The following is a 14836-nucleotide window of genomic DNA, read 5'->3' on the forward strand; positions in this document are numbered from 1 at the left end:
ATGATTAAAACCCTTAACAAAATAAACACAGAAAGAACTTACCTTAACACAACAAAGACCATATATAAAAAGTACTGCTAGTATAATCAATGGGGAAAATGGAAAGCTTCTATCTCAGATTCGATACTAGACAAGTATGCCCACTCTCACCACTTCTGCTCAACATAGTACTGAGAGTCCTAAGCAGAGCAATTAGACAGAAAAAAAAAAGAAACAAAAGTTATCTAACTCAGAAAAGAAGAAATGAAATTATCTTTGTTTGCAGTTGACATAATAATATATGCAGAAAACCTTAAAGACTAAACAGAAATTTTATTAGAACTAAGGAAAATTCAGTAAAGTTCCAGGATACAAAATCAGGATACAAAAATCAGTAGCATTTCTTTTTCTTTTTGAAACAGTCTCACTCTGTCACCCAAGCTGGAGTACAGTGGTTCAGTGGCATGATTATGGCTCACTGAAACCTCTGCCTCCTGGGTTCAAGCAATTCTCCTGCCTCAGCCCCCCAAGTAGCTAGGAATACAAGCGTGTGCCAACATGCTCAGGTAATTTTTGTAATTTTGGTAGAGATGGAGTTTCACCATGTTAGCCAGCCTGGTCTCGAACTCCCGGGCTCAAGTGATCCACCCACCTTGAGCTCCCAAAATGCTGAGATTACAGGTGTGAGTCACCATGCCCAGCCAATCAATAGCATTTCTATACAATAATAACAAACTACACAAATTAAGAAAATAATTCATTATAGCAACACAAATAATAAAATAGGAATAAACTTAACAAAAGAGGTGAAATACTTGTACAATGAAAATTATAAATTTCATTACTGAAGGAAATTGAAGAAGACACAGATGAATAGAAAGGCATCTATTGTTCATGGATTAGAATTAGTATTGTCAAAATTTCCACACTACCGAAAGTGGTCTACAGATTCAATGCACTCCCCATCAATATCGCAATGCCATTTTCTACTGAAATAGAAAAAAAAGTATTAAATTCATAGGAAATCTATAGAGACTTGAATAATGAAAGCAGTCCTGAGTAAGGAAAACAAACCTGGAGGCATCACACTTTTTGACTTCAAAATATGTTACAAAGCTACAGTAAAGTAATCAAAACACTACGGTGACGGCATAAAAACAGACATAAAAAAACAGTACAAAGGTTCCGCAAAAAATTTAAAAGTACAACTACCTTATAACCCAGGAATCCTACTTCTGGGTATAAACACAAGGAAAATGAAATCAACATCTTTAAGTGATACCTTCACTCCATGTTCACTGCAGCATTATTCGCAATAACCAAGATATGCAATCAACCTAAGCGTCCATCCATGAATGAATGGATAAAGAAAGTGTGGTATATATACACAATGGAATCTTATACAGTCTTTAAAAGGAAAAAATCCTGACATTTGTGACAATATGGATGAATCCAGAAGCCATTGTGCTAACTGAAATAAACCAGACAGTAAAAGACAAATATTGCATGATCTCACTTATATGTGGATTCTGAAACAACCAAACTCACAGAAATAGAAAGTAGAATGGTGATTTCCAGGGACTGGTAGTGGAAGGGAAAAATGAGGAAATGTGAATGATAGGTCTGAAATTTCAGTTATGCAAGTCTCAGTTATTCAAGTTCTGGAGACCTTACATACAGCAATGTGAATATCGTTAACAGTACTGTATTGTACACTTAAAATTTGCTGAGAGAGTAGACCTTAAATGTTCCCATTACACACACAAGCGCACACACACACACAAATCAATGATTAGGAAATTTTTAAAATTAAAGACAGCATATTTTGTGAAAAGCTAGTTTATAATCCTAGCTATTGTATTCATTATTAGATACCCGTAATATAGTCATTTGTTCCAAACAACTTTTGCCTTTGTTTAATAAGAAAGTTGTTTCCATATTTTCCTAATTCAGAAAGAACTTAAAATGGCACTGCCACTGCAAAGTTAGCTATTGTTAGGATTGCAAATGTTGCTCTCCTAATCGATACCGTACTTCAGGTCCAGGTGCCTAGCAGTTTTGTGACTACAGAAAATATAAGGCAATAAAAGCATGCCAGAAATGTGCTAGCAGGAAGAAAGGGGAAAAAGACAATGAGGTCCTTTTTGAGAGATTCTTCAGGCTTATGATCTCTCATTGTAGTATCTTAGCAGCAAAAAGAACTGGTTTTATTTTTTTGTTTAATGTTAAAACTTCTAATATCCAGATATTAAATTAACTCAGTGATAATTTCAGTAAATTAGTTCTCATTTTTTCAGACTTTTAGCTTAAGCCTGCTTATCAGTAATGGAAAAATAATGATTACTTTCGTCAGAGTGTTTTATGGTAACTTATCCACAGATATTAGGTTAACAAAGCCATGTGGAGCACATAGTTCTTAAAGTCCATATTGAGCCAAAATTGATCTCACATTAAAAAATCACAGAACTTGTCTTTCTGACCAATTCCTGATTATTTTCATGCCACAAGCTGACAATATTTAGTTTTCAATCAAATAAATTTAAGGTCATGCTTCTGACCATAAAGTATTCTGTCTCCACATATTTTTATTACTTTGTTTAAAAATGTTTACTCCTATAGGATTTTGTGTGTATGTGCAAAACCTGGAAGTTATAATATTTAATCAATTACAAAGCAGATTTACTTTCAAAAACTTTTGCATAGATGCTAGAAATGACTAAATGCATGTCTATAAAAGACTGAAAAAAAACTTGGCAATGAGACAAAAGACTTTTTGCATTCCCTTGATTGCCTAAATTCTTCACTTTGGAGCTGATTATTCTGGCATCATGTAGAGTGTAGACAAGAGTATTAGTATTCTGTCTATTCTAAATTTTCAGACAAATCACAGTTCTCACAAATTGGCACTTGGACAATGTCTTCAAACTCCATGTTTCACTTTGAGATCCATCAATTTTTGGGCAACCTCTTCTTAAGTACACATGAGAAGTACAGCGAAAGAGGATATCCTACGAAAGGTGTCTCAAAGCTTCAGCAATCATAACTGAAGGAACATTCTAGATATTGCACTAGAAAATTCACTAAACCCTTGTAAGTCATTTTTCCCTGTAAAATAATCACTTCTGCTCTAAGAATCAAGAGGTTATTTAACTTTAATTTAGTCTTTATCAAAAAATATTCAAAGAGTTTGAAATGTCAAATAGTTCTGAAAGCGTAACAAACACAAGTTTTCACGTATCCCTACCTCTTCACCTCTCCCATACACAAACACCATCCTACTGACCACAGGCAACCATTTTCATGTTTACTGTCTCTTTCTTGTTATTTATTTACTTCTCTATTACTAAATAATATATTTGTTGTCAGATCTTTGTTCATCAATTCTAGCTATTATCCTTTTGCTTCCCATTATAGTAAGTGAAAATATCAGGTCCCTTACAATCTATCTTGCCCTCCACTCATCTACCCACCATAATATAATTTTTGCCTAATCTCTATTTATTCATGTATTGTTTGTATTACCACATATTTCTTCACCAAATAAGTATATTACAACTATGTGTCTTTCCTGTCGACCCTTGTGGTAGTGTTTGCCTGGCAATTTTTTTTACTTGCATGTTACTTATTTTTGAACCACGGGCAGTTTTTCCTGAAACAGGACCATTTCCCCATAATAAGCTAAAAGCGCTTCTTGGGAAAATATAATTAAAATAAAATCTCGTCCCCGTCCAGAAAACTTCTTCACAAAGGTAAAAGAGAAATAAAGCAATTTTATTATCTAATAAGCATTAAAACCAGAATGTGATGTGCATCATAGCATAATCCACTAAAGAGACTGCAAGAGCAGAAAGGATTATCGCAGTTATACAGCCAAATAGATACAACTCACATGCATATTCTCAGAATAAACAATAACTAGTTCCCCAGTAAGACGACCTATCAGCACCATCTGTTATACGTAGAATTAAGATTTGTAAATTTACTTAGTAACTGAATTGGCTTTATCCAAAGGAAAAATAAACTTCTCATATCTTTATAACAGGAGGTAGTTTGAGACCAAGGACCTGACTACCTTAGGTTCCTTCCCTTCCATACAACCTGGGAGATAGGGGCTTTATCTTCCTTGATGATTACATTTCAAAGAGATGGTTCCCAGGTTTTGAAGAAAAAGACATTCCTGGGTCATTAAGTGGGCAAGAGGCTCTTTTAGCTTTTGAAAAGATTTACATACATTTCAAAGATACAGAAATAAGTTACAATTACAGGTTTTCTAAAATAAATGCTCTAAGCAAAGGGACGGGAGAGAAGTCTCTTTCCTTATTTTCAACAGGGAGAATTAAACCTTTTATTTTTAATTTGCATTTGCCTTTACACACCCCATCGTATAGTAACAAACCCACAAAAGCCCTGTGGAATATTTTAAAAATTTTTAGAAAAGCAAAGCAATACTTCATATCTGTTGAACTTTGTACAAACTGCTAGATTGAGGAATACAGCATCTTAATATTTAATTGTACTGTATTCCTTAGGTGACGTCGTATCTTTGCAAAGCTGGGTCTTCAACAATCGCTATGATAAAAAGAAATTACTTGTGAAAATCAATGTGAGATATAAAAGGAGGAAGTCGGTATCCAATCCAATTTCGAGGTTTAAGTTGTGCAGTCTCCGACAGGTACACACATTAGTAATTGTGATTATTTAAGAATGAAATAAAAATATATTAATACACTTTATGAGTATTGTTTTCCTATAACTATCTAATTTTAGGAAATAAATATTTACTAATTTTTGGACCTATTTAGTTCATAAAAAAGTTAGCCATTTCTTAGGGTCTAGGTATTCCAGGAAAAAAAATTACGGAAACATTGTTTGCTGTGACCAGAGAAAATGTGAGAACCCCTGGACTAGTATCTAATCTATGCAAAACTGCTGTACTAATTTATAGGGTTACAGTAAACTCACCTCAGTGTGTACGCCTTTTCTTCCTTTTTTTTTTTTTTCTTTGAGACGGAGTCTCCTCTTTCACCCAGGCTGCAATGTAATGGCATGATCTCAGCTCACTGCAACCTCCGCTCCCGGGTTCAAGCAAGTCTCTTGCCTCAGCTTCCTGAGTAGCTGGGATTACAGGCACCCGCCATCATGCCCGGCTAATTTTTGTATTTTTGTAGAGACGGGGTTTCGCCATGTTGGCCGGGTTGCTCTTCAACTCCTGACCTCGGCCTCCCAAAGTGCTGGGATTACAGGCGTGAGCCGCCACGCCCGGCCCTTTTCTTCATATTAATGGCAGAAAGATATTTGCTCCCTCCCATCCTCTGAGAGTTAAGGTTATATTCATTAGAATGGGAATAATTTGAAGACAATCTTTTCACCTGGGAGGAAAAAAACACGAATCCAAGATGGCGCCTAACACGCTTTGTTTACCCTCCCCACCCCCAGCAGGGGTCCGCTGCTTTATTGTCATGGGAATAACAAGTCTTATTATTCACATATGTGCATGGGAGTGAATTTATGAAAAAATAACTTTCCCCCAAAATAGAAACATCCATCCAACAGAGCACCAGACCACCTGGGCCTAGTAATTCACTGAAAATTGGGAAAATGCTCTCAAAACACATCCCTTCATTAACCAAATAGTTATTAATGTGTAAGTACAGCAGTTTTGTGACTGGTGAGGAGGATATGACATTGGAAAAGTCCAATCTGCAGCTAGATAAATATAGCCCATTGCATCTCCATTCTTGGTGATTTTATGTATATACATTGTGTATCTGCAATGTAGCTAATTATCCAACCCATAAAGGGAAATAGATAAGGAAAGAAACAAGGAAAAGAAAAAAGAAGTTGGCCAGGCGCGGTGGCTCACGCCTGTAATCCCAGCACTTTGGGAGGCCGAGGTGGGCGGATCACAAGGTCAGGAGATTGAGACCATCTGGCTAACGGTGAAACCCTGTCTCTACTAAAAATGCAAAAATTAGCCGGGCGTGGCAGCATGCGCCTGTAGTCCCGGCGGCTGGGGAGGCTGAGGTGGGAGAATGGCGTGAACCCAGGAGGCAGAGCTTGCAGTGAGCCGAGATTGCGCCACTGCACTCCGAGAGCCTGGGGGACAGAGCGAGACTCCGTCTCCAAAAAAAAAAAAAAAAGAAAAAGAAAAAAGAAGTTAACCTGTATGCTATCAACTATTGTATGACTCTGTGTTCTTTTATAAGTACTAGATTCATGAACCATTGCCAGAGAAGGTCATTCACTTTAACTGCAATAAAACACAATAGCAAAGTAATTTTCTTAATCTCTTTTATGAGTTTCCTTTCGTGCATCACATTTCCATCCCTCATTTCTTTTGTCTCATTTCATGTCTTCTATTATAGTGGTTTTAATATGCTTACTCCCCAATCTCTTATTGGCCCACATTCAAACCATTTACTGTAGCTTTAGTGCGTCTGAGCCTGTGTTATCTCAGCCTGCTCTGTTCACAGCAGCCTTTTCTGAGTACTCTTCTTCTATCAGAATTCAAAGCAGAAAAATAGGATCAATGTCTGTCGAGGACACTGTGGCTTAGTTTTTCAGTTTCTAGCAACTAATTGCTCTGTTATACTCATTCGATTAAAACCACAAATCCATTGACAGATATGCTGTTTAATAAAAAAACAATAGGCTAAGCCTGACTGAAATTTAAGAAGGGCTTCTATGTTAGTGAGTCCCTGAATCCAAAATCAAAAACCTAGCAACCACAGGATAAGCTACACAAAACGTGCTTACAGAAACTTCAGACAAATTGAAACCAAGCTAAAGAATTTGCATCCCCGTTACTCTCTTAACAGCTTTCACATTTCCCTCAGTTTCACTAAACTTTAGACTTGCTTTTTCCTGATTCTAGGCACCTGACATCTCTTTTCCTAGAGCACTTACTCTGAAAAGCTTGTAATTCACTCTTTCCCTGCCCCTTCGAGATGTAAATACTTTTAAAGGTCTCTTGCTGATTTTACAATTCAGGAATGTCTTTCTCAAATAGCTAGGGGCCATCCCATGAAAATTCAATCATAAAGGAAGGTAGTGCCCCTATTTCCCAGTTTTTGCGAGAGAATAGGAGCCCAACTTCAGTGGGCTCCTCGCTCTAAGTTGTAAAACTACCTCCTGTCTTGAAAATAAAAAAAAATAAAAAAAATAAAAAAGTTTACTTTTTCTTGGATTAAAGCCAGCTGGCAAACACAGATGGCCTATGAGCTTTCTCTCACTCCACCTCCTAAACACTCTACCTGGTTTTTTTGAGCAGAGTTGAGTTCTGGTCTTCCTCTTCTATTGCAAATAACCTTGAATAAAGTCTTCCTTGTCTATTTAACTTTGCTTGATGCAGTTTTTGCTTTGACACCCCAAGGCTGGACAAAATTACAAAAATTTTTTAAACTACAAGTTTTACTTTATAGCTTTTTCTGGGACTGGTTCTGGGCTATCAGCCAGGTATTGTAAAGCTGGAAAATAAGAATTCAAAACAAACAAGCATTTCCATTTCCAGTTTACATCAGAAGTGATTCATATTGAAGATTATTAAACTGTCATATATTCATGAGAGAAATAATGCTTGAAAGTAAAAATTAAACCAAGAAATTAAATATTTTGTCACTCTCGATTTTTCTCTAATTATTTCTTGAGAATATATATATAGGTAATACAGGAAAATGTTTAGTCTATATCTACATATGGCATTCCATTTATTCTGCTTTTACATAGTAAAATCCAGTATCTATTCAATGAAGGAATTTTAAATGATGTTTATATCTTATCCTTTCTTTGAAATTATAGTCACTACATGCAATATTTCATGCTAGTTTATAGTTCACTGTTGACATAGGGATTGCTGATGGGTTTAGAATGCAAAGGCAACAGATAAGGTACTGCCGTTACTCAAAAAGAAGAAAGCAAGCAAGGTAGAATGGTGGGAAGGGAAGTTAGATGTTGAGGTCAGTTGCTGACAAATTGAGTTTATGATGATTATGATTTACCCCAAAAGAGATGTCTGCTATGAGCAAAGACATGAGAAGACAGATTAGGCTTGGAATTGGGCATTTGGCAAGCATGAGGGAAGGGGGAGAATATTCTACAGAAGAGAGAACTCGAAGTCTTCAGATGGAAAAAGATGAAAGAGAGAAGAGATTAATATATTCTAGAGAGCGGAGAGAAATTAACTGAGCAAGGTCCCAAAGAAGATGATCAGGAAGATTCATAATAGAATGAAAGGACTAGGTTAGAAGGGACCTCTTTGCCACTGACATGAGATGAAATAATAGATATATGTTAATTTGTAAATGGGAGGTAAAGTGGTGTAAATGAAAGCTGAGAATGATCCTATTTAATAATTTGTCTTTTCTCTCTGAAGTAAGAAGTAATACCATCCATGGCAAATAATATTAGGATGCAAAGCACAATAGAAGCTTCTAGATGTCTGCGCCATTATGGAGATAGCTCTAACTAAACCAGTTTCGGCATAGAGCTGTGCAAGTCATTTGTGATCAGGCATTGCTTTGTAACATTATGTCAGTTCATCACTTTCTAAATCACTAAAACAGCTGTCACTGTCCTGCATAAAAATCTGAGTTGGTGAGTCACTTTCATCATGTGTTGTGGTGACAATTTGAACACTCTCTATTGTATGCTTTTACTGCTTTATTGACTGTATGTAAGCACTGGCTGGCAGGGGTGGAGTATACTTGTGTATAACTGGTGTTAAGCTTGACTCTCTAAACACCTCCTCAATAAAATACCTTGTAAAAAATTGAATTGTTTTAATAAAATTGACTAATTCCATATCTGCAGACATATCTTCTTTACTGTGCTTCACTTTATCATGCTTTGCAAGTTTTGCAGTTTTTACAGAGTGAAGGTTTGTGGCAAACCTGTGTTGAACAACTCTATCAGTGCCATTTTCCAACAGCATAGGTTCCCTTTGTGTCTCTGTGTCACATTTTGGTAATTCTCACAGTATTTCAAAATTCTTCATTATTATCTGTTCTGGTGATCTGTAGTCAGTGCTCTTGGACGTGACTATTAAAATTTCTTCTGCAGTTTCCTCACCTCTCTTAGCCTTCACAGAATTAAAGAGAGTTTGAGCCTTGCCCTGGGTTAGGCTTTGGCTTAAGGGAGTGTTGTGGCTGGTTAGATCTTCTATCTAGAACACTCAAACTTTCTCCATATCATTAATAAGGCTGTTTTGCTTTCTTATCATTTGTGTGTTCACTGGAGTAGCACTTTTAATTTCTTTCAAAAGCTAATTCTTTTTGCATCGACAACTTGGCTGTTCAGTGCAGAAGGCTTAGCTTTCAGCCTATGTTCACTTTTTGACATGCCTTCTTCACTAAGCTCAAACATTTCTAGGTCTTGATTTAAAGTGAGAGATGTGTGACTCTTCACTTGAACACATAGAGGCCATTGTAGGGTTATTAATTGGCCTATTTTCAATATTGTTGTGTCTCAGGGAATAGAGAGACCCAAGGACAGGGAGATAGATGGGGGAAGGCCCTGTCACGGAGCAGTCAGAACACACACAGTATTTGTTTATTGTTTGCCATCTTAGAGTTGTATAGTTCAAATAAGGCAAAACAGCCTTATTAATGATATGGAGAAAGTTTGTGCATGAAGGCTAAGAGAGGTGAGGAAACTGCAGAAGAAATGTTTGAAGGTCTTTGCCTAAACCAATGTCTAGAAAATAACAGATATTGGTTAGTGAGGTTTAAAGAAATAAGCCATCTTCCTATTTAGAAGTGCAATATGAAGCAGCAAGTACGTAGAAGCTGCAGCAGGCTACTCAGAAGATTTAGCTTAGATCATTGATGAAGGTGGCTAAACTAAACAACAGATTTTCTTTTTCTTTTTTTAACATCTAATAATTCATTTTTTTATTTCAATAGGTTTTTTGGAATCAGGCGGTGTTTGGTTACATGAATAAGTTCCTTAGTAGTGATTTTGGAGATTTTGGTACATCCATCACCTGAGCAAACTACACTGTACCCAATGTGTAGTCTTTTATCCCTCGCCCCTCTCCCACCCGTTCCCCCAGGTCTGCAAAGTCCATTGAATCATTCTTATGCCTTTGTGTCCTTATAGCTTAGTTCCCACTTATGAGTAAGAACATACAGTGTTTGGTTTTTCATTCCTGAGTTACTTCACTTAGAACAATGGTCTCCAATTACATTCAGGTTGCTGCAAATGCCATTATTTTGTTCCTTGTTATGGCTAAGTAGTATTCCATGGTATGTATATACCACAATTTCCTTATCCACTCATTGATGGATGGGCATTTGGGCTGGTTTCACAATTTTGCAACTGAGAACTGTGCTGCTATAAACATGCATGTACAACTATCTTTTTTGTACAATGACTTCTTTTCCTCTGGGTAGACATCCAGTAATGGGATTGTTGGATCAAATAGTAGTTCTGATTTTGTTCTTTAAGAAATATCTACAGTTTTCCATAGTGGTTGTACTAGTTTACCTTCCCACCAGCAGTGTAAAAGTGATCCCTTTTCACCATATCTATGCCAACACCTATTATTTTTTTATTTTTTGATTACGGCCATTCTCACCAGAGTAAGGTGAGTGTTATTTGCATTTCCCTGATTATGAATGATGTTGAGCACTTTTTCATATGCTTATTGGCCATTTGTATATCTTCTTTTGAGAATTGTCTATTCATGTCCTTAGCCCACTTTTTAATGGATTGTTTTTTCTTGCTGATTTGTTTGAGTTCTTTGCAGATTCTGGATATTATTCATTTGTCAAATGTATAGATGGCAAAAATTTTTCCCACTCTGTGGGTTTTCTGTTTCCTCTGCTGATTGTTTTTTTTTGGTGTGCAGAAGCTTTTTAGTTTACTTAAGTCTCATTTATTTATCTTTGTTATTGTTGCATTTGCTTTTGGCTTCTTGGCTATAAGGTCTTTGCCTAAGCCAATGTCTAGAAGGGTTTTTCCAATGTTATCTTCCAGATTTTTTATAGTTCCAGGTCTTAGATATAAGTCCCTGATCCATTTGAGTTGATTTTTTTAGAGAGATGAGGATGCAGTTTCAGTCTTCTACATGTGGCTTGCCAATTATCTCAACACCATTTGTTGAATAGGTTGTTCTTTCCCCACTTTATGTTCCTGTTTGCTTTGTTGAAGGTCAGTTGGCTGTAAGTATTTGGCTTTATGGGTTCTCTATTCTGTTTCATTGGTCTATGTGTCTATTTTTATATCAGTACCATGTTGTTTTGGTGACTATGGCCTTATAGTATAATTTGAAATCAGGTAACGGGATGCCTCCAGATTTGTTATTTTTGCTTAGTCTTGCTTTGGAAATGTAGGCTCTTTTTTGGTTCCATATGAATTTTAGGATTGTGTTTTCTAGTTATGTGAAGAATAATGGTGGTATTTTAATGGAAATTGCATTGGATTTGTAGATTGCTTTTGGCACTATGGTCATTTTCACAATATTGATTCTACCCACCCATGAGCATAGGATGTGTCTCCATTTGTTAGTGTCATCCAAGACTTCTTTCAGCAGTGTTTTGTAGTTTTCCTTGGAGAGGTCTTTCACCTCCTTTGTTAGGTACACTCCTAAGTATTTTGGAGTTTTTTTTTTTTTTTTTTTTTTTACAGCTATTGCAAAAGGGGTTGAGTTCTTAATTTGATTCTCAGCTTGATTGCTATTGATATATAGCTGAGCTACTGATTTGTGAATATTTATTTTGTATCCTGAAACTTTGCTGAATTAATTTATCAGTTCTAGGAGCTTTATGGAGGAGTCTTTAGGATTTTCTTTGCATACAATTCTATCATCAGCAAACAGTAAGAGTTCGACTTCCTCTTTACCAATTTTTATGCCCTTTATTTCTTTCTCTTGCCTGATTGCTCTGGCTAGGATTTCCAGTACTATATTGAATAGAAGTGGTGAGAGTGGGCATCCTCATCTTGTTCCAGTTCTCAGGGGGAATGCTTTCAACTTTTCCCTATTCAATATAATGTTGGCTGTGGGTTTGTCATAGCTGGCTTTTATTACATTAAGATAAACAACAGATTTTCAATGTAGACAAAACAGCCTTCTATTGAAAAAGATGTCATCTAAGACTGTGCTAGCTATAAAGAAGTCAATGCCTAGCTTCAAAATTTCAAAGGGAAGGCTGACTCTCTTGTTAGAGGTAGCCAGCATCTTTAAATTGAAGCCAATGCTCATTTACCTTTCTGATTTTTCATAAAGAATTTCATAATTTCATGAATTTCATAATTCTTTAGGTTCCTAAAGAATTATGCTACATCTACTCTGCTTGTGCTCTACAAATGGCACAACAAAGCCTGGATGACAACACATAAACAGAAAAAGCTCCTGGTTTACTGAATATTTTAAGTCCATTGTTGAGACTTACTGTTCAGATAGTTTCATTTCAAAATGTTACTGCTCATTGACAATGCACCGAGACACCCAAGGGCTCTAATGGAGTCATCCTCATGAATGATTTTGAGACGTTCAAGATTTCAGTGAAGGAAGTAACTACAGATGTGGTAGAAACAGCAAAAGAATTAGAATTAGAAATGGAGCCTGAAGATGTGACTGAATTTCTATAATCTCAAGATTAAACTTGAAGGAATAGGATTTGCTTCTTACGGACAAGCAAAAAAAGTGGTTTCTTGAGATGGATCTACTCCTGGTGAAGATGCTTTCAACATTGTTGAGATGATAACAAGGGATTTAGAATATTTCATAAAGGTAGTTGGTAAAATAGCAGCAGCAGGGAGTCAGAGGATTGACTCTAAGTTTGAAAGTAGTTCTACCATGTGTCAAATGCTTATCAAACAGCATCACATGCTGCAGAGAAATCTTTCGGAAACAGTCAATCAATGTAGCAAACTTGATTGTTGTCTTGTTTTATGAAACTGTCACAGCAACCCCCACCTTGAGCAACCAACCACCACCTTAATTATTCAGCAGCCATCAACACTGAGGCAAGAAACTTGACTATCAAAAAGATTACAACTTCCTGAGGGTTCAGATGATTCTTAATATTATTTTAACAATAAACTATTTTTAATTAAGTTTACCAACTTTTAGAAATAATACTGCACATTTAGTAGACTACAGTGTAGTGTAAACATTAACTTTTATAGGCACTGGGAAACCAAAAACACTTGTGTGCCTTGCTCTATTGCAATATTTGCTTTGTTGCAGTGATCTGGAACCAGACCCACAGTATCTCTGAGGTATGCCTGTATTTACAGAAATCCATGGGGCTCTGAGAATAAATATTGACAGAGTACCTCCGTCTCTGTCAATATCTTTTCTATCTCCCATTGCTCAATCATTTTTGGAGCTCACAATAGTTCTTTGCATTAAGTAAAGGGTCAATAAATGTTTCTGGAAGATGACTGTATTGTCTTTGACTTTTTGTTTAAATCTTGTATTGCTTTACTTTTAAACTTTTCATATATTTATGCTTTATTTCACCAATTAGATTTTAAGTTTTTGAGGAGAGTAACTCTAGTTACAACATTCCATATTAAAGCCTGAATTGACTTAAAAAGAAAACTTTGGAAGAGGCATTTTGTAAGAAAATCACATTACATAATTCATCCCATGGCTAGCAAAAAATGGTTTGAGAATTATAAGCACAATTGACATATTTTTAATCGAAATTATATAAGAACATATCAATTTTTACAGATTTGATTTTTAAATTTTATTTTGAAGCAGTCTTACTGATATTCATGGGAGGAAATGCTAGTACTAATAGTAGAACATGTTAATATTTTTAGCATATACAGAATTCGTGCTCTTCAGTGAGAAGACAACCTTGTAAAAATTTTGAAGTTTTTTATTTTTTAGTACATTTTTCCAAATTCTTTTTATGGATGACAATATAAATGGCTATTCAGTATCTTAAAATAAACTATAGAATAGTACAAAAATTTGCTTTTGGTCAATATCTACAGTGAAACTTGTGAAATGAGAAACATGTGCTATTCTATTTCCAATCTAGAAAGGAGGTGAAAATAGTAAAAACTGCATCCACAAAATAATTCTCATTCGTTACTAGTTTTTCTTTTAACTGGAAATCTTTTCCAATGATCTGCAATGAGAAAAGAATTCTTGCAAAATTAGTAGGAGTATGGGAACAAAGAAAATGAACAAATGTAAATGCAAATGCAATTTTTACTCCAAGAACAGAAAAAAAGTTTAGCAAACAAAGCACCTTGTTGTCTTAGTATTATAGAAGCAACACCGCCACCTTCTGGTAAAAATAGAAATTGCAATCCCAGAAAGACTGAAAGGACATTTAACACATTTTTTTTCTTTTTTTCTTTTTTCTTTTTTTTATTTGTTGATGGTCCAGAACTTAGAGAACATTTTCTTTTCTTGAGAATATCACGTTTTTATGTCTAGGGCCTCAAATTTGTTCAATTGCTTAATTAAATATGATTTTTAGGATTAAAAGAAATACTGTATAATACCCATGACTAAAAGTTGTGGATTGTGTTCCTTTTAATCTATAAAGTGAACTTCAGCATATACTAGTGAAAAGAGAAAGCCTGAACTTTGGAGCCACAGATACCTGGATTCAAGTTCTATCTCTGATTCTACCTTTGTGGCCTTGACAAATTAATTTCCCTGGGTTTCAGTTGTTTCACATGCAAAACAATAGTGGTGTCGTGAGCATAAAATGTGTGATACATCTAGTACATTTTGTCACACCGAGTAGATAAGCAATAACTGATAACTACCTTATTTTCATTAGAATTACCTGATTTCTGCTATACTTTTTTTGAAAGTGTTTTCATGGATAATGTTATTCAACATGGTTTTACTGCTTATAATTAATTTTCAGACCTTCAAATCAGC

This window comes from Nomascus leucogenys, chromosome 2 (assembly GCF_006542625.1).
Source record: "Nomascus leucogenys isolate Asia chromosome 2, Asia_NLE_v1, whole genome shotgun sequence".
Taxonomy (NCBI): Eukaryota; Metazoa; Chordata; class Mammalia; order Primates; family Hylobatidae; genus Nomascus; species Nomascus leucogenys.